Source organism: Triturus cristatus, chromosome 5_2, assembly GCF_964204655.1.
Source record: "Triturus cristatus chromosome 5_2, aTriCri1.1, whole genome shotgun sequence".
Lineage (NCBI taxonomy): Eukaryota > Metazoa > Chordata > Amphibia > Caudata > Salamandridae > Triturus > Triturus cristatus.
Genome location: NC_140588.1, coordinates 964,050,549 through 964,078,230, shown reverse-complemented (window position 1 = coordinate 964,078,230; position 27,682 = coordinate 964,050,549). Strand labels below are relative to the sequence as shown.

The 27,682-nt window shown below is 46.1% G+C and overlaps 1 long non-coding RNA gene across 1 annotated transcript in view; it reads right to left on the bottom strand.

Moving 5' to 3' along the window:
• The window catches only part of LOC146829482 (uncharacterized), a 162,847-nt gene that overhangs the window by 101,540 nt on the left and 33,625 nt on the right, over nucleotides 1-27,682 (bottom strand). The window contains exon 3 of the long non-coding RNA XR_014961992.1: nucleotides 1,692-1,793. This is a non-coding gene — a long non-coding RNA (uncharacterized LOC146829482). The remainder of the gene's footprint in view (nucleotides 1-1,691; nucleotides 1,794-27,682) is intronic.

Below are 27,682 nucleotides of genomic sequence, written 5' to 3'. Positions count from 1 at the left end.
ATTTCCCCAATAATGCAAAACAACAACTAGTGGGAGCTCTCTCTGTGGGGGCGCGGTAACACCGGCATTTTCCCCTACCTAAGGCAGGGTGGCCAAGAGGACTGCAGGGGGCCAAGCCTATCAAGTAACAATTTGGTGAGATACCAATTCGCTGTATCTACACAAACGGAAGAAAAGAACCATAGGACGAGTGTTCCCAAATATTGATATCCCTGCGGGCCCGGACTATTCCGGAGCTGACAAGACATAGCTATAATCATAACATAGCAATATACCTGTTAGTCGTTGTCGCTCAGTCTGTCCGTTGTTGAGTCCCCAGCATGAGGGCTCTATTTATTCTGGTCTCGCGGGACCAGTGCTGGTCTCATGATTGGCTGACTGCAACTTGAACAGAAATGTTGCAGCTGCCATTACAGAACACGAGTACTTGGTCCCTTTTGATGGAAGTTATAAAAGAAAATTTATAAGGGAGCAAAGTAGGGATATCCCGAACCCTTGGCCGTTTGGAGGGGATCCAGAAGGAGCCACGCCAGAAGCCAAAAAAGTATTGTGCTGCGGGTAATCTGGTACTCCATCGGAACCCAGAGCGGCCCTCCAGTGAGGTAACTCAAAGCTTAAAAAACACTGAAATTTGTCAGATACAGTTTACTCAGAAATCAATAATTTGCTCCCCACTATGTACTGCTTATTACCTCACATTTCATCCCTCAACATGTTAAATGACATCATTTTAATATAGTCCTAAAGGGTTTGTAGACATGAGATAATTCTATAAGCCAAATCTGTGGACAATGTTCTGGTCAGCTTAAAGGGCTTACCCTTTTAAAGACTTCATATAACACTCAAATTTACAACTAAAAAAAGACACCTACTTTGAGGTCCTATGGGCAACCCTCTATAGATAAGTAAAATAAAATATACACCTTCCTTAGATGGCTAGTGGCATATAAACCTTTGGTCCAATATTATTCTCATATCTGCTATGCATCAAATTCTTCAGCAAAGTTCTGGAAAAATTATCCACACCTTATAAATGTGCTTATTACATTGACTTTGGGTATGGCACTATATTGCAACTATTTAACATGTGCACATAACCAGATATCCACTGGTGGATAATCTATTATCAACAGCAGCTTTAGCCTTTCTCACAGATTTCTTTGGAACCTGGCTTGAAGCCACAACCTTCTTTCAACCATAGCTCTACCACCAATACCACTCATAATAGGTGAACTCAGCCTTTACCTTGTTAATCTTGAAGCACTACTTCCACCCCAAACTTCAGTGATTTGCAAACTGTGCACCATATACATTTCAACATGCACAATTATAATTGCCTTCAGGGCTTACACAATTTCCCCACTACGCATCTACATGTGTATACTCAGTAACTCTATGATGTAAATGACTATTGCATTATCACCGATATCATCAGTAATGTCATCAATAGTGCCATTTGCAATCCCATCAGTGGTGTCATCAATGATATAATTTAACAAGTCATGAGTGATGTAACATTGCAATGCCATGTTAAAGCATTATGGAAGGTGGCAAAGCATATCACAGTCAATAATTGAATAAAATGGGGCTCGGTGGATATTCGATTGTGGCACTGTAGGCATACACATATTATGTCACTTATGAACAGATATATGTTTGTTCAAACCCAAGAGAACAGACGGTTTACTTACAAGTCTCTAACATCTATCCGTTGTGTTTAGCCAGTCCTGATTTCGGTGCAGCACTAAGAGCAGAAGTAGAGGTGGCAGCAGGAGGTGGATGGGAAACAGGTCCTTAAAAAGTGGGTAAAAACAAGAAGTGAGTTTACATGTTTGTGCTAAAACGTGCATTCTCTTGCTAGATGCGGAGAAGGCATTTGATCGATTCTACTGGGGGCTAAAGCAAAAGACCGTAAGGCTGGACTGGGCATAATGTTCCACACCATGGTCTTAGATAACTTCCAGAAACCATTCACACGTACGTGGATTTGGTCTCATTTGTCAGATACTATTCCGTTGATGCAATGAACGAGACAGTGTGTCCGTTGTTGCCTTCAATATATGCATTGACAGTGGAATTGGTGTTTCAAAAAATCAACTGCAACCCAGCCATCAGAAGGCCCATAGTCAGTGGGGAGCAAATTAAAGTGGCTCTGTTCCCAGGTGATGTGCTGTGGATTTTGAACAATACAGAGACTTCTTTATTGAGCCTTTTAGAAGAGATGGAGAGTTTTTAGCGGGTCTCTGAGTTAAAATGATAACAAGTTTGTAGCAATGGAGGTGAAGGTTTGTTTTATTGAGAGCAAGAGGCTGATTAACCAAAATGGGTTCCAATGCTCAGAAGGGATAGATTACTTGGAGGTGACATTCCCGCCCCATGTTGATAATTATGTATCAGGACAACATTCCTCCTGTTCTGGATCAACTGCTGAAGGATTTGTTCAGATTGATTAGGTTTGAAATATCTTGGTTAGGCCACATCAACAGCATCAAGATGGCTTTCATGCCAAAACGTCTCTATGCAAACAATCCCAGTGACAGTCTTTAGCGCAAGAGTGAAGACCATCCAGAAGAAGGTCCGGGCTTTTAATTTGAATAATAGATCCAGAGGGTGGCAAAGGCCCTGCTGTATAGATCACTAAAGGAGGGAGGTCTTGGAGCTCCTGATATATATAGACACAAAGTGGCAGCCCAACTGCCCTGGGCTTCTCCCGAAATAGATAAACCCTGGTGCTTGGTGGCGCAAGAAGCTTGAAAAATCCCACTTGTGCATTTGTTGTGGCTACCACTTTGTGCACATACTCATCGAATAGTTTGAGCTCACCATGCCACTACATATCTCTCCACCCACTTGCCAATAACCGAGAAATGTTGTGTTTCCACCTGTAATGACTGATGCGACATACTCGAGGTGGGTGAAGGGTAATGGCGTGAAATGGAGTATTTTGTTTGATGAGATTCCCTGAAAAGTAGGGATCAGTCACCAATTATTTCCTTTATGGTCAAGCGATTTGTATAGACTTACACAACTGCTTCACTGGGCGCGTTCTCTGATATTCAGCATTTCGAGAAATAACCTGCCTAGAGAAACATTGCACCAAGGGGAGATATTGAAAGAAATCACTAGACTGCATAGAATTTTAGGGAAGCCAAGACCCATACAGACACTGCTGTATGTTCAAAGGTCGCTGGAAGATATTGTCGTAGAGCTTCATGAGAGTTACTAGATACTGATCTGGAGAAGGAAAGCAATCTTCTGTTTGCCTTTCTTATACGGTAATCAGCTATAAATTGATGCTTCAATGGTATATGACTCCAACTCGTCAGAGGGTAATGCTCCCCTGGCCGGGGCACCTAAAAGAAGGTACCTATATTCATGTGTGGTGGACCTGTGACCAGGTTCATGAGTTCTAGGAAAAGGCAGTGCAGAAAACTGGTGAGATTGCCAATGTCTACTTCCCACTCTATCCTATGTTGTTGTTACTTGGGGAAGTTGATGTTGAGGGTTTATACCCACTGGTATCGGCAGCAAGGAGAGGGTTAGGGGTCTCGCAGTTTTGGCTAGCTGGGACTTTGATTGGAATGTATAGGTGGGAAGGTCAGGAATGGCTGGAGTTAGAGTGGTGGTGGTGTAAATCCTGGAACCTGTACACTATGTAAAAGGTGAATACAATTCTCCATAATAGAGTTGTACTTTTCGAGCAGACCTTCATTAGCAATCATAAGAGACAATACCCAGGAGTAGGGTCGTTTATCCCCACTTCACTGCGATGTTATAAGTGGAAGGTTTGGCATTCGACTCTGGGGAGGGAGCGGACCAGTGTATCCACTAATGGGGGACCTATCGGATGAGTCTGTTGCGGTACAAAAGGGGGTGGTGATGGACGGAGCATCAGAACCAATCAAACACTCACACCCAGTCAACAGATCTCGGTTTGATCCATCACCGTTCTTTAGCCCACTCTGCCACCCCAGTTCAGACATGGCCATATGCAAATCAGTCTGACCCTGTGCCTCATGGGAACAGTCCAGCCCGAACTGCCAAGCCATGCCTTCCCTGGACCGGAAACAAGCTTCCTAGGACCGGTTTCTGGCATTTCAGCCGTCTTCAGCCAGGCTTGCTTGAATCCAGTGGCAAAGTGAGCCAGGGACTCACGTCTGAGCATACCCTGCCAACTTATGGCGAACAAAGCAGTACAAAAGGGGGTGGTGATGGACGGAGCACCAGAACCAATCAAACACTCACACCCAGTCAACAGATCTGGGTTTGATCCATCACCGTTCTTTAGCCCACTCTGCCACCCCAGTTCAGACATGGCCATATGCAAATCAGTCTGACCCTGTGCCTCATGGGAACAGTCCATCCCGAACTGCCAAGCCATGCCTTCCCTGGACCGGAAACAATCTTCCTAGGACCGGTTTCTGGCATTTCAGCCGTCTTCAGCCAGGCTTGCTTGAATCCAGTGGCAAAGTGAGCAAGGGACTCACGTCTGAGCATACCCTGCCAACTTATGGCAAACAAAGCGGTACAAAAGGGGGTGGTGATGGACGGAGCATCAGAACCAATCAAACACTCACACCCAGTCAACAGATCTGGGTTTGATCCATCACCGTTCTTTAGCCCACTCTGCCACCCCAGTTCAGACATGGCCATATGCAAATCAGTCTGACCCTGTGCCTCATGGGAACAGTCCAGCCTGAACTGCCAAGCCATGCCTTCCCTGGACCAGAAACAAGCTTCCTAGGACCGGTTTCTGGCATTTCAGCCGTCTTCAGCCAGGCTTGCTTGAATCCAGTGGCAAAGTGAGCAAGGGACTCACGTCTGAGCATACCCTGCCAACTGCCCTATTGCAGTGACAGTCTGTGACAACCTGCCACAAGGCTGTCCACTGAGATTCTGTGGAGGGAGGCCATGTAGCTGCTGATAATGTTTGATGATAAATATAACAACAACAGCTGTCTCCTACTCAGTGACGCTTCTCTTCCTCTTGACTTTTGTAGACTGCATCTGTAGGCAGGTTGTGGTTCCCCTTGACTGCAGGGTCACCTAGTCCGAAAGGAGAAGGTCAGTGCCAAGACTCCAGGCTGAAATTTGTGTGTTTTAACATGAATGAGTATCAGTCACGTCTGATTAGGGTCAAGTAGCTCTACTACGTGGCTGGGGTATCTACCTGGTTAAGGTCACCAACGAGGTTGCAGACATCTCTGCCAAACAGGCAGAATGTAAAATACAGTTGTAAAGTTACTAACACTAATTTTATGGGCAATTATTCAGTAGTAAAAAGCACTAACTGGAGGGGGTGAAGGCATACAAGTTTACACCTGGGTGTAAATCGCCACGCTGAAATGGAAAGCAGCAAAAAAAAGGGAGAGTTACACACGGTATAGAAGGAGTTCGATACAAAAGTGAACGTGAACGTTCTTGTGGTAACAACATGTGGTACAGGAGAAAAATACAACACAACTTTGTAGGAAGCTGGATTTCTGTTGCAGTATCCCCCCCACTTTTTGCCAGACATCTGATGCACTTTGACTTGATGTGCCCTGGGTCCCTGCAAATCAGGTTTCCAGGGCCTGTGTTCTTTTCCAAAACTGTACCTTGTACCCCCAATTGGCACCTCTCTGGCCACATGTTGGACCCTTGTAAAAGGTACCATGGGTAACAAGGGCACTGTGGCCAGGGAAGGCCTCTAAGGGCTGCATCACTTATTGTGCCACCCTTAGAGGCCCTGTACCTTTACACACACACACTGCCATTGCAAGCTGCGTATTCTGGTGCAGAACAAAGTAAAGAGTCGACATGGCACACATCTCAGTGTGCCATGCCTACGACCCACTGCCCTGGCATAGGTCAGCCACCCCTCTAGCTGGGTGCACTAACCAGTGGTGAGGGTACAGGTGCATGAGCCCTGTACCCCTACAGTGTCTAGACCAATTCTTAGACACTGTAAGTGCAGTAATGCTATTAAGATTATAAGATGCTGTGAGTTTGTCATTACGAACTTCACAGCACCATAATGGCTTTGCTGAAAACTGGGAAGTTTGGTATCAAACTCAGCACATTAAACCCACACTGATGCCAGTGTGGGATTTATTGAAAATGCACTCAGACGGCATCTTAGAGATGCCCCCTGAAAAAAGACCAGACTCTGGTGGGTTCCCTGACTGGTAACACCAGCCTGCCACCACAAGACATGTTTCTGGACTCCTGGGGTGGGAGCCTTCGCTCCCTGAGCCCAGAAACAAAGCCTTTCCTGGGGGGAGGGGGTCACACCTCCCCCAGGCCAGGAAGAGCCTTCTGAGGCAGGGGAGCTTCAAAGGTCTTGCCGCCTTTGTAATGCGACCCCCAGCCTCTCCTGCTATCAGGAGCAGGCCCCCTTCCTGTCACCCCTTCTTTTCGCCGGGAAGACAGGCGGGAAAAATTAGCACAGCTCAGAAGGTATGCCCACCTCTGCCAACCCCGCCCCTCAGGTGGGGGAGGAGAGGTGAAGCCCACTCTTCAGTGCCCGCCATCTTGCAGATGGCAGGCGCATTCCAATCAGGACTAGCGATTGTGCCCACTCCACCACGTGGGGTGAGCACTCAAAGGGTGTAGTCACCCTAAGGTCAGTAGCCCATTAGCTACTAACCTCGAGACCCCTAGAACGCCCCCTGAATACAGTATTTAGGGGGCAGCCCTGAACCAAGAAGGCAGATTCCCGCAACCTATGAAGAAAGACGAAAGAAGACACCCAGCAGAGGAGACCGCAGAGAAGAACTGACTTAGCCCCAGCCCTACCGGCCCGTCTGCAGTTTCCAGAGATCCTGCGGCAATAGTCACCTTGTCCTGCAGCCAACGACCTCCAGAACCCTGGGAGGACTGACTGCCTTCAACAAAGACCGGATCCCCTGTGAAAAGCAGTTCTGTTCAAAAGAAACTCCCAAGACTCTGAGCCTTCTGAGGACAAAGAAACCCGACGTCTGGAACCACCACTGCACCCGAAGCCAACAGCCCGAATCCGGGTGGCCCACTGGTCCCAGCGAGGTCACCAGCACTCCAGAGCCCGAGTGCACCATGGGTTGACTCCTCCAGGACTCCCTGACGTCGCCTGCAGCCTCTGCACAGAAACCCCCCCCCCCCCCCAACCGAGAGTGGCCCAGTAAGGTGAAATCCGACCTCAAAAGACACCCCTGCATCCAGCTGCCCTGCATCCTATAGAAAAGAATTCAAGGTGCACCTATGTACCCGAGCCCTCCAACTTGCCTGCCCAGCTGTTGGCTCCTCCCGGACGTCTTCCTGGACCGAGCCTGCAGCTAAAAACCAAAACTGAGAATCCCCATTGAAAACAACAGGGCACCCAACGCCAAAACAACACTCTGCACCCAGCTGCCCCTGCGGGTGCACTTTGTGTGCTAAACCAGATCCCCCTTTGCGCTGAGCCTAACATCAGGAGCTTTGCTCCCACAACCTTGTGGCCTGCTCGTGAACAGCCACCAACCGGAGGCCCCCTATCCCCCATTGGATAGCATTGGGCCTCAGCACTCTGCACCCGGCCGCCCTAGTGCCGCTGAGGGTGCTTTGAGAGTGCACCCTTACCCCTGAGGGAATCCTTGTTCTAACCCCAGAAACTCAACCCAAAAGACCGAGTACTTACCTGGTAACCGATAACTTAATTTCTCTCCATAGGAATACATTGACAAGTGTGGAGTTGATTTATAAGGAAAATGTCCCAGTGTTATATCAAGGCATATCACATAAGTAGAAAAGGTAACTTTAAAAGTAATCTGAAAAGTAAAAAGTAATCCGAACAGTAATTTCGATATTATGAGTTACCTGTATTTCAATCAAACTGCATTTGACCCTGCATTCAATTGTAAACACTGCATATGATTTTGCAAACCATTTATTTCACTTACCTGTGCCAGGCTTGGCTTGGTTCTAGAAATAAAATAACTTAATATGTTTATACAAACAAAATTGGTCTGAGTTCAGTCTTTGAGTGTGTGACATCATTTGCTGATTGAGTGTGTACAACAAATGCTTAACACTACCCTCTGATAAAGCCTTGCTGCTCGCCCACACTACCACAAATAGAGAGTAAGGTGCTATCTACTTTTACCACTGCCTACCTTTGGGGTTCCACTGGACTCTGCACACTATACCTCATTTTGGTACAGTATATACAGTGCCAGCTTCCTACAAACTTCACCCACCCCTAGTAGAAAAGGGAAGTAGAAATTATGTGATGTTTAGCAGGTGCAGATCCTCCTTTTATAAAGGGTTCTGGGTGCAGTGTACTTTTATCATCCAAGTTATGCTATCTATTTATATACTTTGTACCACACAAATCTGATGAAAGGCATCAAAAATGTTGTTACATATTTTCGCTGCTATTTGACAAATCAGAATTTTGTGCAACACAGATTTGGGCACTTACGTAGCGCCTGGATAAGCTCAAAATTACCATTCCCCTCTACCATGTGCACGCTATTTTTTAAGCCCCTTAGAGAATTTATGTTGAGGGCTAATCATGCTCTCCTTTGTTTCTAAGGGCATCCAATGCAGCTTGAATTCTCCATTCCAGGTTCTGTGTGCAATGTTGGGTCTGTCCTATAGGTCGGTGCCCTGGCGTGAAGGGAACATCAAATAACGAAAGTGCTACTGAACTTGTTTGTCCATTTAAAAATAGAAGGAAAACAGCCTGGCCATAAAAAGCACTGTTTGTCTTTGCATGCTTTCCGTGGCCGCATTTTTACTTGTACCCTGAAACGCATGTCAGCACATGCAATCGCGCCAAAACATTTGCTCATAATATTTTAAATGCATCAGGATTATCATTTGGATAGGATTAAGTGGCAGCAATCATGCAAGCAGGCATGTTCAAATGAGGTTGGCGTGTGTTAGCAAAGGAGTCAGAGCTATTGGTTTTGCAAATGCTTTTTTTTTTTTTTTTTTTTAAATTGTGGTTATGTAATAAGGAATTGAACACATCAAGTAAGTGGTGGCTGATTCCAAAGAGGGGAATATGAATCTAGGTTTGAGGCAACATCGGCTTTCACCTTTATAATGACTGGTACATAAATAGTGCAATATCACTCTGCTTTATCTTTTTTGCTAGGTCTATTATTTGTTGATGTTTTTCTTTGTTAAACAGCCTGAGATTTGAAATCCCCATCTTTGTGATCACTAAAGGCCAGTTCTATCGGGTACTTTGTGAGTTGAAAATAGCTTTCCTTCTTCTGAATCCCAATGCATTGTCTCACTGGATTAGTACATGTGTCACAGAGTAAAACTGAAGTAGGGACACAAAGTAGTCGCTTTGCAAAGTACAGCAGGTCCTTGCAACCCGTCCTCAGTAAATCGGAGCCCCAGTTCTTCGTTTAGCATCGGGCTAGTAGTCAACGTAAATTTGTAATAGAAAGTACGTTTTATCTTCTTTTATCCATTAATCGATGTATATGCTTTGAAACAAATACTGCTTACTAAGAACACCTTTCTACGGCTGAGAAAGCAGAGATGTTCAAGGTACCTAATAAAACATTATTATTGTTGGAATCTTGCCTTGAAAATGAAGTAAGGATCACGCTGGTGCAAGCCTTACCACCGGTGTTATGTACAAATGTTCTTACTAATGGAATGCAAAAAAAAGCTTGTAAAGCACAAACGATCACCCCGTGGGCATCTGGAAACACAAATCAAAAAGAAAGAAAGAAAGAAAGGACAAGAAAAACTGAACAAAGATCAAACTTTAGCAGACAACAAACAAAAATTTTAAAACCATTCCTCAATGAGAGATGGAAGGCGATGGTTTTTATCCACAGGGGCAAAGAGTTCCCCAACTGAGGAAAGAGCTTGGCGCGTGAAATACGACGCGACGGCGAAACTCACCTACAGGTCTCTGGCGAAAACGTACCATCGGAACATCCTCGCGGAGAAGAAGGCTTATTTTGCTAGAAAAATCGAAGCCGCTTCCAACTCCTGTAAGGAGCTTTTCGCCATTGTGCGGGAGTTTACAGCCTCACGCGCAGCGCCTGCCCAGACCCCCCCTCCTGCGCCTTGGGTCAGGGCGATTGCGGACTTTTTCACCTCTAAGATCCAGCGGATCCAGGACTCCTTCCTTGTGTTGGATCCTGAGGTACCAGGTCGGGTGGAGAATGCCGCTACTACCCGACTGAGCGCCGGTGTGGCCTTGGCAGCTTTCCCTCCTCTCTCGCTGACAGCTTCATTTGACCTGATGGTGGGACTAAAGTCAGGTTCCCCTCGGGATGCCTGTCCCGCAAAATTTCTGGCTAAAATGCCAGCTGTCATTAATCCACTCGTGAACCCCCTGTTGAACTGTTCTCTTGCACAGGGTGTGGTTCCCCAGTCCTGGAAGCAGGCAATGATTATTCCCCTGCTTAAAAAGCCTGGTCTGGATGTGGAGGTGTTAGCGAATTACAGACCTATCTCGCTCCTGCCGGCTTTGGCGAAGGTCATTGAAAAGCACGTGCATAGGGAGCTTGCCGATTACTTGGAGGCCCACGATCTACTGCACCCTACCCAGTCGGGTTTTCGCGCCAATCTTAGCACCGAAACAGCCCTCCTGGAAGTCTCGGAGGCGATAAAGGAGGTGCTGGATTCGGGTGGGAGAGCGATGCTGGTGATGTTAGACCTGTCGGCGGCCTTTGACACCGTCCCCCATGAGGGTCTGCTTGCTAGACTCTCAGAGATTGGTCTTCGTGGGACGGTGCTCCAGTGGTTTCGATCTTTCCTGGCAGGTCGTCGACAATCGGTCTGGGCTTCTGCTTGCTCCGCCGAGATGTCGCCATTGGGTGTCGGAGTTCCTCAGGGCTCTGTCCTGAGCCCGACTCTATTTAATATCTTCATGACCCCTCTGGCGGCCCTGGCGGAGTCTTTCGGGGCCCAGATCGTTTCTTATGCCGATGACACCCAGCTCCTCTTCACCTGTGAGAGGGGTGCGGACTTCGATGGAGGTAGGATCCAGGGTTGCCTTGAGGCTGTGTTTCAGTGGTTCCATCATAATAGCCTCAAGTGCAACTCGGATAAATCCGAGGTCCTCTTCTTTGGGTGCAGCTCGGACCCGGACTGGAAAGTGTGGTGGCCAGAGAACATGTTTCCACCAGCAAGTTCGTCCCAGGTAGCGAAAAACCTTGGGATTAAGATCGACAATGGCCTCACACTACGTTCGCAGGTAATCGGTCTCACAGGGACCTGCTTTGGCTTACTCCGGATGCTTCGCAAGTTCCTTCCCTTGCTATCGGAGGAACATAGGAAGATCACGGTGCAGGCGATGATAGGCTCGAGAATAGACTATTCCAACGTTCTCTATCTCGGCCTGCCAGAATACCTGCTTCAACGACTACAGGTCGTTCAGAATTCGGCAGCACGTGCTATTTTTGGACTACCTCGCCGTGCCAGAGCCTCGGGCCTTTTGGAGGCTTTGCACTGGCTTCCTGTCCGGAAGCGGATAGTTTTTAAATCTCTCACCCTGGCACACAAAGCCTTGTACAGATCTGGAGCAAAATATCTCCAGGAAAGGTTGTCCTTCTACCGTCCTGCCAGATCGCTCAGGTCTGAAGCCTTGTTTTTTGCTGTAGTGCCCCGCGCGAAGAGAGCTCGCATCGGTGGCCGCTCCTTTAAATGTTTAGCGCCTCAGCTGTGGAATAAATTGCCTGTGTCCCTGCGCAGCACCCCTAACTTGTTGGCCTTTAGGAAGGGGCTTAAAACTTGGCTTTTCACTTCTTAGTTTCAGGTCCTATCAGGTTTCCTCTTTTTCTGTTTCTGTTCATTTTCCCTGTTGTGTTTCTGCGATTAGTGTGCAATTCAAAGCGTCGGGACACTCTTTCGAGTAGCCGTACGCTATACAAAAAACCTGCATAACATAACATAACTGAGCCCTAAGAAAAGCGACCACCCACCGGCCCGGGATCTTTTTCTTGAAACTATAGGTGTCAGAAAGGAATAGGCTATATGAGCGCAGATTTTACAATGGTGTCTACAGCTTGAAACTAGACACCACTAGGCATTTCTCGGATCCATAAACCACCTTAATCATAAGGCATCCGGCCTTAATAACAATTATTAGCATAACAGGAAACCAGTGTAGTTCAGCTGGTGCTTAAGTTTAATGCAGCGCTTAATTTGTAAAACTTTAAGTGCCAGAATCCTGGTCAGGAGGCCACTTCAGCTCACACCATCCATTGCCCCTGCCAGCGCCGCGAATGACAGAACCAACTCAACTACTAAACATCACAACCTATAAGTGCATCAATTCAGAATATTCAAGGACCCCAAAGTTCTAAGAATGGCTTAGGCAGCGAGTATTAGTGAATTATTATGTATATTATTTTAATAAACAACTGTTGTTGTGTTCATCTCTAAGTTAGACAAATAGTGCTACCATGTGTCAAACTGTCATAAGTGCCAGTGTTGACAATTAAGAGCTGGTGCCGAGCACAAGAAGTCACTGGCTCGAATTAAGCACTGGTTAGGTCTCGCCTGAGACAGCGCTTTAGCGCTGCTCTGGCGAGACTTATAGTAAGCGAGTTTTGGAAGTGCAAACAGTGGCTTTTCAGGCCTCCAAATACAGTGCATGTGCGTCGGCCGGGTGCGCGCACCATTTGGAGACCTGAAAGCACTCGTTTGCTTTCACTTTCGCGGGCCGCACGGCCGCTTTGATGGGATCGCGATCGATGGTGGCCAGCACGCGCAGCAGCGCGAGTTCGCCTCGCTGCCGCGCTCCACCCCCCTCTCCTCTGTGTTGCACGCGCACCATGGGTTTTGATTCCTGCGTCGGCTCCGCGCACCACTGGTTTCACCTATTGCAGTATGTGGATCCCACGCTAGCGCTCACAATCTAAACGGGTTTTGGGACCACAAACAAACGTATATAAAACCGTCTTTCGGAGCAGCAATAAATGTCTTTGTGTGTACTTTAACTCTGTACACTGTCTACTTTGAGTCCGAGCGTCTCGTGCAGTACACCAGACGCGGTTTATAAGTAAAGCCATACCAAGATACCCTTTCCCCCATCCACCAGAAGTTTCCCAGGCAGGCCATTCGTGCTTTAACCCATCGCGCGCGCAGCATTCTGCACTTCCAGCCAGGAATATGGCCAGGCAGTGATTTCAATCACTCCCAATTGTCTCATCAGAGGCCAATGGTGCGAGGCTAAGCTGTTCCACAGGGCAAAGCAGGGGCGATCGGGTCATGGTGGGGGCATGGGACTGGAGAGGCGAAATGCTGCTGTCAGGATAGTACTTTAGGATACTTTACTGCTTTTAACTTGGGTGTGGCTGGGTTAAATGTACTAAATATAACTTCTTGCCGTTCGACCTCTGAAAAGGAATAACTTTATCAAAATTGCAGATGTAAGCGTAGTAAAGTTAACTTCTTCCTTCAGCGCTTGGGGAGACCGGCAGAAAACAGTCAGCTTCTTTCCCTTGCCCCACCTTCCCTTCCTCAAAGACGTTTCCTGCGGTTTGCAGGGCAATCACCTCAAACTGCCAGGCGCGACTCACACTCCTGCACAAGCATGCTCTCCTGTTTCCAGTTGTTCTCATTTCGCGGCGGCTTTGATGTTCTCAGTGAGCCGCGCGGCCACTGAGAACATCAAAGCCGCCGCGAAATGCTCACCATTTGCCACCCCCTCCCTTATCTCACTTCCTGCTTGTTAGAGGTATTATCAGCTCTCCACGCCCCCTCGCACTACACATGAAGTTTGACTTTTTGGACCAATCAGTTACGTTGGGCTTTTGTATAATTTGATACTAGCTGTTGTTTTATTTATATTGCTTGCCTGCTCCACCAGCTCTCGGAGGTTGCGGTTTGTTTTTTTCACAGCAGCGCACATCACTCGCGGGATGCACGTAAATCTGCATTCTTGAGTTGACTTTACTGTTTTGAGGCCGGGCGCAGGGGCTGCTCCGATGTTATCAAGGCTGCTATCCCACTGCTAAAGCTGTGCTGCGATCTCTGCATTGTACCTTCATTTTTAGAGGTATTATCAGCTCTCCACGCCCCCTCGCAGTACACATGATGTTTGACTTTTTGGACCAATCAGTTACGTTGGGCTTTTGTATAATTTGATACTAGCTGTTGTTTTATTTATATTGCGTCTCCCGGTGCTGTGCTTGCCTGCTCCACCAGCTCTCTGTGGTTTGTTTTTTTCACAGCTGCGCACATCACTCGCGGGATGCACGTAAATCTGCATTCGTGTGTTGACTTTACTGTTTTGAGGCCGGGCGCAGGGGCTGCTTCGATGTTATCAAGGCTGCTATCCCACTGCTAAAGCTGTGCTGCGATCTCTGCATTGTACCTTCACTATTAGAGGTATTATCAGCTTTCCACACCCCCTCGCAGAGGGTGCTGCTGCGGATCATACCTTGGGAGCAGGGCTGGCATCTCTCTTGGTATTTGTTTGTATTGAAAAACATCTTACGAAGTATTCCCAAAAGTGCCGTTTTTTTAAACTAAATATTATTTAAACATTGATATTTAGCATTTTCTACTTTTCTCATGTTCGTTTTTAATGTAATTTATGACTTGTTCATTTATCCTCTTGTGTGAGGGGGCATTTATTACCTCGGACCGGTAGGCACACGTTACAACATGGCCTTTATATTTGCTCAGGCCTCTCCTCTTTCAGTATTCGCTATTGGAGGAGGCCGAGTGACAGGACAAAGCACATTGTTTACAATGCCAATAGCTCAAACTCTAGTAAATGCGAGACCTATTGCATTGCAAATGCTTGTTTCATGAGCTTCTGTTTTAACCCACAAGAAATAGGGGCTGTAAAATTCTGAAAACTGCAACTGATATAGAAACAAGGGAGGAAGGCCAAGATACTAAAGGCTGCCATAGTCAGTCCTGGAAAGAATGCAAAAACAGTTTGTTACATAGAAAATGAAACTGAAATTTGTAATCGTGGCCATGTATAGATGATATGTGTCCATAGAATCTGACATGGGGCGAACAATAGCCTGTGTCAGAACCACCTGCAGGCCAGTTCTAAAATTGATACTATGGGAAATATTTACCAAAATGTCATGCAGAAAAGCATGTCACCTTGCTGCATTGCAAAACAGAGAATCGGGCAGGAATGCGCTGTATTTAACATAATACGGTGCATTCCTGTTTTTTTCCCAGTGAAGGCACACAATGTGCTGCCTAGCGCCAACACAGGCACCCTTGCAACAATGGGCAAGGGTTCCTGCGTTGTAAGCAGGATTTTTTTTGTGCAGGAAGACGCACCTTCCTGCACATAAACAATCCCCAGAGGCATTTTTATTTTACTATGTGTGCTGCAGAATGCACCACATGTAGAAAGAGGGAAAAAAGAGGAGAAATATATTTCTCCTCGTTACGCCCCCCCCCCCTGGGAATGCGTAGCATTCTGATGCATTCCCAGGCATACTAGTATTGGCAAATCTGGAAATGCTTCGGAATCCATGGTGCGTGTGAACACAAGGTGCCTTGCGTGTCTCGATATATCAAACTTAAGGATTGTGCTGTTTTTTTACCCTGTTGCACGGTGCCAAAGCGTTGCAACCCTATGAAAAATATGGCCCTATGTCACTACTATGTGCCCACATGGCATGGCAGAAAAATAAATCTCCATGTACAGGTCAAAGAAAATCACTGGTGATCAAGTTAAGAGGATCACAACATGTTCTCAGATCTTGAGTATGCATCTACAGTGTGAATACAATAAGAATCTTTGTGGGACAATGAAGTAGAAGCTCATGCAGTCTGCCATGGCGTTGATCAGGGCTTACTAATCAAAGACTTTGGAGAAATCATGTAGGAAAGATGGCAGAGGTTGCTGGTTATAATTTTAAGAGTTCCACTAACCACTTGGACAGTTACTGTCTCTGTGCTGCTGCAACCCCAGAAGCATGCTTGGTAGTCCTGCAAAAGAATGTTGGGCTTCATATTGTAATGGCGCTGGCACACAACAGGCATTACAGCAAACAAAACAGGACCTCTACCAGATTGCACAATTCCCCCCCCGGCTGCATAGATGGAACCCATGTAGCCCTCTCACCCCCATCAAACAATGTGTATGTATTCAGGAACCGCAAATCTTATCATTCACTAAACATACAAGTCATCTGCAATGCCAAATATATCAACGATATTGTTGCAAAATACCCGGGCAGTACACATGACTCAATTATATTTAGACACAGTAGGATATACAGACGTCTCAGTGCTGGCGATTTTGATGAGGGCTACCTGCTAGGTAAACGCATGTCTAACATTCTAACATACAGTTAATGTCTGGAGTGGGAGGATTGACCTCATGTCTTTCATCTTGTAGGAGACAGTGCATATGCAGTGCGGGACTTCATCCTAATACCATACCTCAATCCAGCCTATGCAAGGGAGCAGGGATTTAATCGCGCACACAAATCTACGCGCTGTGTAATTGAGCGGACATTTGGGATACTGAAGAGCCGGTTCTGCTGCCTGCATAAAAGCGGAGGAGCACTACAATACAGCCCAGAGACCTGCTGCAAGATTATGGCCATGCTCCACAACATAGCTATGAAAAAAGGCATTCCAGTAGAACTTACTGATACAGATGCATCTGAGGTTGAGGGCCCAGGTCTGCCTTGCAGACCAGCATGTGGTGTTGGGGCAGCTGCCGGACAACAGAGATGTGATGAGATAACACAAAACTATTTCTAGGCGAGTAATGATGACACAATGCAAAAGATGTTTTTGTGTACGACTGTGTTTAATTAATCCTTTAGCAGCAGAATAATTTCAGTCACACAGCCTGACAGACACTTCATGTGTGTCCCAAGATGTTGCACGTTATGGCCACAGTGCATGTATGAAGGCGAAACACAAGTCCACATGCAATGGGTTGCTTCACCCATTGGCTTTCCTCAGTGGTGGCATTTTTTTTTTTACTGGAACGGCCTGCTGGCGCACGCTCAGGGTGCGGACTGCTCTCTCTTGATTCATCAGGTGTTGTGCCCTGCCTCCCACTGCGCCGTCTGGTTTCGGGAACTGGTGGGGTGATGCTGCTCCTGCTTGACAGCTCCTCGCTATCCCCTGAGCCCAGGAGTCCTGTGCCACCTGTGGAAGCTGTCTGCAGCTGCTCCACGGCAGTCGTCACCTGCACCAGGCCTTTGGCCACATCCTGACTGCAGTGGGCCATCTCAACTTGCATGCTCACTGAGCGGCGTGACAGCAGGGATGTGGCAGTACACAGGCGGTTGAATCTCAACTTGCATGCTCACTGAGCAGCGTGACAGCAGGGATGTGGCAGTACACAGGCGGTTGACCGCCTTGCTGTAGGTGTCCAAATGGCGGAAGAGACGTTATCTCCCCCTGCGTCTGGCTGGCTGGTCTTGCTTCATCGTGGCACACAGTTCTTTGATTGTGCCCATCATTTCCCTTATGCCCTCCCTCATGTCACTCAGGTTGTGGGTGACTGAGACCAGCTGCCGGTGTATTGACTGCATTGATCTTGTTTGCAGGTGCTGTATCTTGACCATGCTGCCTTCCAGTCCAGCAAACACCGTGTGTTGCTCATCAGCAGCAGCGCAGGTGCTCGCCCTTGGCCTGCGTCTCACACGTTTCCTCCCTACGGTGCAGAGTGGGCTGTTCTTGGACCTGTGCTGCACGCTGACCCGGGTCAGGCTGGGCATCATCCTCTACGGACTGTGGTTCTGCATCTAACAGTGGCAGTGGAGGCACAATGTTACACTCTCTCCGTGGGACAGGTAGTGTTAGTGGGGTTTCCTCTGTGTCCTCTTGCCCTGCCTGCTCTTCTATATGTGCGGCCTCCTCAGCTCCTGCACTGTCATCCTGTGTTTAAGGTGGCACTGTGAAAGAAAAGGCACATTTTACTTTTGTGTTCTGCTCAGCATTGTTCACTGAATAAAGTTTTCTGATTTTGCGTTAGTACTGTCTTGCGTTTTTTGCCTTTACTGATTTACTCATACTACTTCTACATTGCTGTGTCTGATTGCTCCACTGTATGATGCATGTGACTACATCTCCCATGATGCATTGATGGGTGTGCTGGGAAAAGTGTACTGGAGTAGCATATGTACTTTGTAGTTGGTGCATTCCTGAGTGTGAGATTGGGATGGTGATGTGTGAGGCATGATTTGGCATGCATCTTACCTTGCTGGTGCTGGGAGGGTCGGAGCTGTCAATGTCAGCCACACCACTGACGCTCTCTGACTGAAGGGTGGACCCCACCAACTCCTCGAGGGGTGTAGACTCTGTTTCTGTTGAAATCCCTCCACCAGTCTTCTTAGCCTCTGCCAGCCTGGTTGCCACCTTGTCCTTGGACCTGGAGCGCATATCGTACCATCGCTTGCGCAGGTCCTCCACAGAGAGCTGGGTCACACCGATGGCATTTACCTGGATGTCGAGCCATATTTTAAACTTTCTTGACTCTGGCACACAGAGTGATTTCTTTCCAAATAGCAACTCATGGCTGTGTACCATTTCCTCAATCAGCACCTCCTGCTCCCTATCGCTGAACTTCGGCTTTCTTTTCCTCCCAGCCTCCTCTTTGTCCTTCTCTTTCTCCTGGGGATCCATTGGGAATAGTTGCAGTACTCAGTTGTCTGCCTCTCCTCACAGCCTCAGGCAATCAGCTGCAGCATGGGCAGTCACACTTCCTGGGTGTGATGTCATCAAGCTGCACCTGAATTGCAGAATCTCTATTTTTGCGATTCCTTAATTGCGAATTCACATTTAAGGAATCGTTATTGGCGGGGTCGCAGTATAATTCTGCGAATTTTGGGGAATTGCTAAATATTAGCGATTTTTTATTTACATCGCGTTTTGCGGTTCTCAAAATGAGATTCGCTAAAAATCGCATTTTGAGAATCGCAAACTTTATGTGTTATCTGGGGGATTCTTTTTTTTCTTGGTTTCCTGGTTTGTTACTGTTTGCCTGTGTTCGACAGCATAGCAGCTTACATGTAAATATAGCCTTCCTCTTTCCCATCTTTTCTTAATTCTAGAGTTGTGTTAGTGCTACCCCACCCCCCGCTGTGCGTTCCACTCAGTATATTGTATTTTGCATTTCATGTCCGACAGTTGGGCTACTTTTTGGTAGGGTGTTTGTTTTGAGCTTTCTTTTAAAGGGGATTGGGCTTGTTAAGTCTTGTCTCCCACTCCCTGTGTGCCTGGCACTCTTGTCCCATCCCTCACCCCTCTAGCCATTTCAGAAGAGCTGCAGCCTCCTAGGAGCAAACATTATAGCTTTCTTTCAGATAACTCTAAAGTGAAAGCACAAAGTTGTGCTTTTACATAAAAGTGCTTGTTTCCCGGGTCGTTGTTTTATTTTCCACAGATTGAGCTAAAAAAGGGATCATCGCTGTGCAGACGATTTGGTTATAATGTTCTTTAAGGTAACTTTAAAGTGAAAGCATGAAGTGTAATAGACTTTATTGTTTGGTTAGAAACCATTACAATTTAAAAACGTGTTCAAGTCATTCATAAAATGGACCGCTGAGTAAAATCCCTCAATAGCATTGTAGACAGATAATGGTCAACCTAGGAAACACAATCAATTAGTTTAAAGAAAAAAAACGCTGGTTAAAAAGTAATACAAGCTTGTAAGTCACTTAAAACCTTCAAATACATTGTGGGCAGATAATTTTCAGCTGGGAGGCCAGGAAGGGATCGGCTAGTATTAGCAGTCTAGGGTTCTGTTGCGGAGCCTCAGGCTGAATGCTGCCCTGCTGGGGTAGGGGAGATTTGGCGGCACTGATGTCTCTCAACCGTTTTGATGCCTTGTTGACAAGTTTGGTAAGCCCAATGTTCAGCTTGATGTTGTCTGGGTTTAGGGCAGTTATTATGGCCTGGCGGCATGATCGAACGCCTAGCCTGATCCATTCATCCCGCAATAGTAACCGTCTGTCTGTAAGCATAGCGGGGCATGCACAAACTATGTGTTCCATTGCTTCCGAGTGATAGCCACACATCCTGCATTCGATGCTATTGCCTGAGCGGCGCTATTCAGGCTGTTTTTTTAAAAATGGCCAGTCAACCATCCTCAGCACTAAAAACTTTTGTTTCCAGTAAAGTGCAAATGTGCTTGATAAGTAGGGCAACTCAACGCCTGGTTTAAAATTGGAAATTACTGCCCAGGCGTGTTTCCTTTTTGACAGTTGCCCTGACTGAGTGAAAAGACCACAATCTGACACTCTTCTTAATGGCAACCTTTAGCACCGGCTGGGAGGGGTTTGTTCCCCAGAGTTCTTTTACTCCTAGTAATTGTAGGCTGTGAGCCAGGTGTTGCTGATACTTCTGGCTGGTCTGGTATTTCGATATTTCTTGCCAAAGACTGGCCTCCAGGGAGCCCTCCCTGGCATGCGCAGTCTGGTACAGAACTTTATGAACGCCCCAGCCTCTATGCCGCGTTGATCCAGTAGGCCCAGTTCGAGTCGAACTTGGGCTGGCGAAGCGGATTTTGGCAGACGACAAGCACGTTTAAAAATGTTGATTGTTAGTTTGTTTAATAAAGTACTTGTTGTGCCCTTCGTGATCTCGTGCCCGTACGACAGAGAGTTTAGTATCTTCGCCTTCATCACTTTCAGCATGGGGGTTAGGCTTGGGCCAAGTAGCTGTTTTGACAGTTTAGCGGCGGCGGCCTCTAGTGACAAGGCTTTGGTCCTTAATGTTTCTTTTTGCTTGACGAATGAACATCTGCGGTCGAGAAAAATTCCAGAATATTTGTAGTAAGATGTTGATTCGAGTTTTGCGTTATTAAAGAACCACCCTCCGCGTGGCCGCTTTTGCTTCCCGAAAGATATTGTTTTAGTTTTTAGCAGATTCAGTTCTAAGGAGTTTCTTATAGTTTAGGGTACCAGTTCATCGAGAAGCCTCTGTAGGCCCACTTTTGTGTGGCTTAGCAACACCAAGTCGTCGGCGTACACCAGATTGCTGATGCGAGTTTCATCTAGTTGAGGGGAGTGGCAGTTGACACTATCGAGTGATGGGGATAGATCTGATATAAACAGGTTTAAAAGGAGTGGAGCTAGCACACAGCCTTGTTTAACTACGGATTTAGTTCTGATTTTCCTGGACACGTGGGAGCCTTCGGCCAGCTTGATTCTGATCCATGTTTCCGAATGTAGTTGGACGATAGCGTGAAGGAGGGTCGGAGATATGCCCCAGGACTCTAGTTTTTGCCACAGTAGGCCCCTGGGTACACGGTCGAAGGCCGCTTTAAAATCAACAAAGCAGCAGTGCAATTGGATTTGTTGGGCTGCCGCTTTCTCCATCAGGACAGTTAAGGTGAGTAAGTTAGTTGTTGTGCCAGAGTTAGCCACAAAACCAGTCTGGTTAAAAGGGAGGCGCTTTGTTGTGTTGGCCCAGGTCTGCAGCTCTTCTAATAAAATGCTGGCATAATATTTGGACTCGACATTTAGGAGTGCTATCATTCGGTAATTATTAAGGTTGTTTCTCTTCCCGCCTTTATGAATTGGGTGAATGATAGCACCTCGCCAGAACTCTGGGACGGTGTTGTTTAGCCTGCAGTGGAGAAACAGGGGGGTCAGGTAAGCTGACCATAGGTCTACGTGGGATTTGAACATAGCTTGGGGGAGACCTTTTGGCCCAGGTGCTCTTTCGGCCCTGCTTTCTTTATGGAGCATGAGATCCTGGTTCTTAGCTCATCCGATGACACTGTGGTCTCCGACGGTAATGCATTGTTTGCCGCTGAGCCCTCAATTATTGGCACTTCTGTCATGTTAAGTGAGTGACTGAGATCAGGTCGTCTTGGACTCTTGGATTCTAAACATAGAATCTCAGCGTTAGCTGAACTCTGGGATTTGAGATGGTCATCCTTTGTGTTACGGTCTTTAAAATGCAATGATAAGAACTGGCTCCATTCGTCTGCGCTGATGTTTGCATTATCGTCACCACTTCTACCTTGTAGACCCCAGTTTACAAGAGAGCAGAATTGGTTTGAATTGGGATTTTTGCTTTCATAAATAAGTTTCAGCCAAAATTGATCCAAAGCTGCTTGTTTTTCTTTGCGTATTGCGTTCTTAAATGCTACCTGGGCTTGCTTGTAGTTGCTGAATTTGGTTTTATCGCCTGGGCTCTTCCTAGATTGGCGTAATGCTTGATTTCTTTGTGCTTTTAATTACTTTATAGCTGGTCAGATGCAAAATTGGAATGCTTGTTGCCTAATGCTCCGCTTAGGTGGCGAGTCTTCAAATAGTTGATTTATGAAGCTAGCCCAGCTGCTAATGACCGAGGTATCTGACTCCAGTGGAAAGTGTAGTAGAGCTCTACATTTTTCCATCATAGGGAGAGCCGTGGCATTCGACCATTTTATTAGCTTCAGGTTTTCTATTTGACACTCTGAATGGGTATAAGTGAGTTCCTGATGACTTGGGATATTGGCGGATAATATTATTATTTGTGGCCGATGAGCGCTCTCGCCTTGTGATGCGATGTAATAACTCTCGATCAGGGGAAGTATCTCTCTGCTCCCTAAAGTTAAATCCAAGGAGTGTGTTCGACCGTCTGAGCGGGTCCAGGCAGGGGGAATGTCCGCGTGAAGACGCCTGTTCAGTACGGTGAATCATACACTGCTAAGCTGAATGACTGCATACTCCCCCAGTTTCGATGGTCAATTTCCTATAGGAGGCAACTGGGGTGCAAAATGTAAGGGAACCATGGAGGAATCGATATCTATGTCCTCTAATGGGTTACAATGGCGGTTGTTGTTGAAGTCTCCTGAAATTATAGTGGATATGCTGCTATACTCGCTTAGTAGATTGCAGACAATGTTGGCTAAACTATCCATTTTGGGTTTTTTCCTCGATGGTAGTGGGGGAAATATAAACGTTGAGGAGAAGCAACTGCCTGTCCGTAGGGAAACTTCCCAACACTAAGCCAGAGAGCCAGTTTTCTTCAAATTTTATCTGTGTGGTGCGTTGGGATAATTTAGTTGATACATAAATCGAGAGGCCGCCACTTGGCCTACCAAACTTCGACTATCTTGAGGCAAATTACGTAAATTCCAGGTAGCCTTCTTTAGGGATGCTATCTACTGCCCAGGTTTCCTGTAAGAGAATGATGTTATATTCCTTTAAAAAACCAAGGGTGGCAGCGGATTGATTTTTCAGCCCTAATCCGCTGATGTTCCCAGAGAATATTGTTAGGCCATGGTTAAGGATGTTTCAATCCTTCCGGGTTCTCGGTAGAGCTCCTGGCAACCATGACCAGTCTACCCTCTCTGGGATTTGCTGGTTTAGTATATGCCCTGGGGTTGCTGTTGGTGAATGGCTTCTTGCTGACTTTAGAACTGAAAAAGTCAGCATGAAGTGGTGCTGCTACTTTAAAAGGATTGTTTCCAGCCTTCTGTTTGTTTTTTAAACTGGCGCGCATCTGACAAGGGAAACTCAGCTCAGCTTATGAGTTGCGACTATTTCTGTCTGAGAAGCTGCTATCCGAGACGGGTGGGGGCTAAGAAAGAGCTCTCCGTGATGAGCGAATTGTGCAAGAAAAGGGAGGAGCCTCAAAGGGAACCGAAAGGCAGCTGCTGCACGAAGTTTCGTGGGATGCCAGTTTTCAGCCTGCTTCAGTTTCTTTTCTCTGTGCTCTTTTTTTAATGCCCTCTCTGCTATTACCATGCCTATGTTCAGCATCTCTTCTTCCACCTGCCTTATGTTTTTTTAAATAGTTTCAGCGAGCGGAGCACTGCTTCCCTGCAACATTTCTGTACATGGCGTCCCTTTCTTGCCGCCTACAAGTGGCTGCATGTGATGCTCGCCACTGCTGCCAGTCCAGGCTTTTTAGCCAGCACCACTGGCCACATTGGGTGGTCTAAGCCAATGCTAGCCATGCTAAGGAAAACACTACAAGTCCTCGTTACTTCCCTTTCGACCCATCCTACAGTCTCTGTAACCCCTCTTCTTCCCCATTAGCTCCAGCCGTCTTCTTGTACGGTCTCCTAACCTCCCAACCACAACCTGCCCGGAAAGGAAATTAAACATTCACAGACACGTTACCGGGGCGACTAATGAGAAACTTTGGAATTTCCCATATTTACAATCATTCCACTTTCTATGAAACACGCTTGAAGAAAAACAAAAAGAGAAGTCTTTCATGGTAGATTCGAACCAGCTACCTAACCATCACTGCTTTTCTTCTACACCTCGCTCTGCTCTACCAACTGAGCTATTGTAGGTGCTAGAGGTCATCCTCTGCCTCTCATCATCCATCTCATTCCAGCACAGGTTCATTGATTGTTTGGAAGTATTTCCCCTCGGACATGCACCCAGTGTTCACTGAGCACACACTGAGAGCTGCAGAGAGAAGTGTTCTGCTGTTTCTAGGCGCTATAGATACCAGCAGTTAATGCAGCACAACTTAAACCTGGTTAAGGTCCGCACAAAATGGGGTAGACAGACTTATGCAACTGAAATACTGATGACCTTGTCCCTTTAGAACAGCCACATTTGTAAATTAAACTAAATTATCCCTAAAGAAATTGCGATGTACCTGAGCCATTGACTACCAGGGATGAAGTAAGGACTGCTGGCTGGTGATTCCACTGGAATATTCTTTTTGAGAGGTATTGTGAAGGAGCTGCCAGCTAAACTGTGAAGTGTGTACTTTTGAAAGACAGTCAATTAACAAGCATTTGCAATGTAATAGGCCTCGCATTTACAAGAGTTTGAGCTATTGGCGTTGTAAATGACAATGCCTTTTAGTTAGGTATTTTGAAAACCTGCACGCAGTGTTTAAACACGCACTTTGTACCTTATAGTCCTTGCTTACGATAAGCAAGGCTGGCAGTAAAAAAGGCACAGTTCCTGCCAGCCTTGCTTCTAGTAAGCAACTACTATAAGCACAAAGTGCGTATTTACACACTGCTTGCAGGTTTTCAAAGAAATAAATAAAAAACATTGTAATGTACAATGCCAATAGCTCAAACGCTCGCAAATGTGAGACTTATTACATTGCAAATGCTTGTTGTATTTTGAGGAGTGGCAGGATCTGCCCATTTTGTGAGCTGGGAAGATGTCTTCCAGAAACCAAACCTTGTGGCAAAGGAACTAGTTATATTTGCACTTACGGTTTTACCACTGAAGAATATTTGAGTACAGACAAAAATATGTACATCAGAGTTAACACTAAGTTCGAGAGAGGCTTAAAGTTTCCATTCTACTTCCTTGCCGCTTGTGGGGCTTCCCTTTTGATAAACACACGCTTATAAAGTATGAGATATATCAGACAATCGAGTCTCTACATGTGTGTCTCTAGATAGATATCTAGAAATATTGGCCTCAATCAAATTGACTAACCCAGGAGATTTTCATTCTCCCGGATATAATGAACTCTCACCAGCCCACCTTGGCAAGCATCACTAAGACTTGAAGGATTCGCATTTACTGTTGGCCACCAAAGACATGCCACGATTGACCTCCTGTCCCATCCTTCGTCCCACTGCAGCTTCCTCTTTACTTCTGATGGGTTATGGAGATGCCCTCTAGATAGTTACTACTTCTTCACAGAGTCTGCAATAACCCTGCACGTCTGGCATGGATCTAGCCCTCCAGGACCCACGTTGTGTTGTTTGTACCTGCTTCACTGAATAAAGACAAAGCCATTTGTGGTCGGATGATGTTGTCACCTGCTGTCAAAACCAAGAGTCAAAAGCACCTAAAACCTGGCACAATAATATTGTTCTATATAGGGTTCATGTTGCATAACTTGCCATTTTGCCAACGTCACAATACTTTCCACTTTCAGGTTTCAACAATATCATAAATCAAGAGCTGTTTGTGGAAAGTTAAAATAACATAGGAAACATATTGCTAGCAGAGTGCAGTATGTGCTCTTCAAGAATAATATTGGATCCAGTAACAACTAGAAAATCTTTCAGACTAAATTACATACAGTAAGCAGTCATAACTTATCTAAAGTGTTTATGTGCTTTAAAAACGATTCATAAAAACAAAACGCTTTCTAAGAAACCTGAATTATAAATGGAAGAATAGGTAATCACTGCCAATGTTCTCCTAAGTGCATTTTCAGGAACGGATGTCAGCCCTAAACTATCTGAAGGTTCTCAAAATGTCACAGAAGGGACTGGGGAACTGGTTCTTCACGTAAACATAAACACGCACCCCTCGGATTACTCCCCGGTGGCAGCGAAATTGAAAAATGTTTTCAATTCACAAACGTTTCAAAGAGTATTTATGGATAACTATAACAGTTATAGGTTTCTTGTGTTTTCCTGGAAATGTTTTGAAATTTCTCAATAGAAACTTGCAACGGCAAATCTGCGTACCTATTGGCTCCTGGTGTAAAACTGCACAAAAGAAAATGGCTTTGCATTAGTGCAGTGGCACATTTTTTTTTTCTCCAAGGGTTGACTGTTTTTCTCTGTCCAAAAAAATCCTTCCTCTTACTCCCACAAGTTTGGGGGGGGACCCCTTCCCAATCTCACACTGGAAGCCGCTTAGTGCCTTCCTTGACAGGAGTACATTTCCAAGTGTCCAGTGCAGAAATGGATTTCGGAGAAAAGTATACAAATCCATGTGTTTGTGGATGCTTTTGAACTTTACAGTGCATCCCCACCAGGGAACCCCACTCCATCCAATACCTGTGGAATACTGCACATAACTCAACGCACATTTTGTGAATTTTAAAAGTGGATTTGCACTTGTAAATGAAGGCATGTTATGTACCAGTTAACAGCTGATACCTGCAAATGTCTTTGTAAATGAGCCCCATTGATGTTAGAGAACGTACAATATGGACATTTGTATGCACATAATGTTCCCATTAGCATGTCATCAGAGCGCTTTGAGTAGTCTGTGGGTGGCTTTCTTAGGAATTGCAAGGTGGGATGAACTAATTTCCCCAGGTTTAGCTGCCTCCAAGAACGGATACAGATGTGATAAAAGAGCCACATTTGAGGCGGTCGTACTGTGTCATAGAATGGTATGTTTCATTTCTGAGTTTAGTATTCAATCTGTAAGAAAGCCACAAACAAAACCAGAGCAAACAGAATCCACACAAAACAATGGAAAATAATGGAGTAGTAAATAAGGAGAAATAAAAAACTGAAAGAGGACTTTGATGTTCTATATTTTTGGGATTAAAACTGAAAAAGTGCTATTAGTACAATATTAAATTAAAAGGAACCCATATGGTAAAGTATTTTTTTTAAAGTTGAAAGAGTTTGAGGGGGGGTGGGGCGGAGTAAAGCAGGTGCAGTCCCTCTGACAGCTAGTAGACCTGTCAGAAGATACTGGGTACACTAGACCCAGGCCCCACTGTAGTGTTTATTCCTTTATACCGACAAAGCCTTCACCAACAGGTCTGCTAATCCTCCCTGCCACAATTGAGTTGATACAGCCACTCTGATCATGCTAGAGGGGCAGGAGGGCCACCCCTTGGCTGTCAAGTGCGTCCCTTACGGATTGACATCTGAACTGAAGGTCAAAGACACAGAAACGCTGAAAAGTTGCTTACTAACAAGTGTTGGGTGTGGGGGGGAGGGGTGACATTTACAGAAGCCATGCCACAATATGGGGTCTTGACCTGCTTGGCAGAGGCTTTATGTCCATCCCGAATGTGACAGAGGAAGAGACATCGAGTCAGCTTTGTTTTTGGAGTAAAAGCTAGTCCCTAGAGTAGACGAAATGTCTTGGTCTGGCTAAATGGGCGCACCATTGAGAGGGTGCATGGA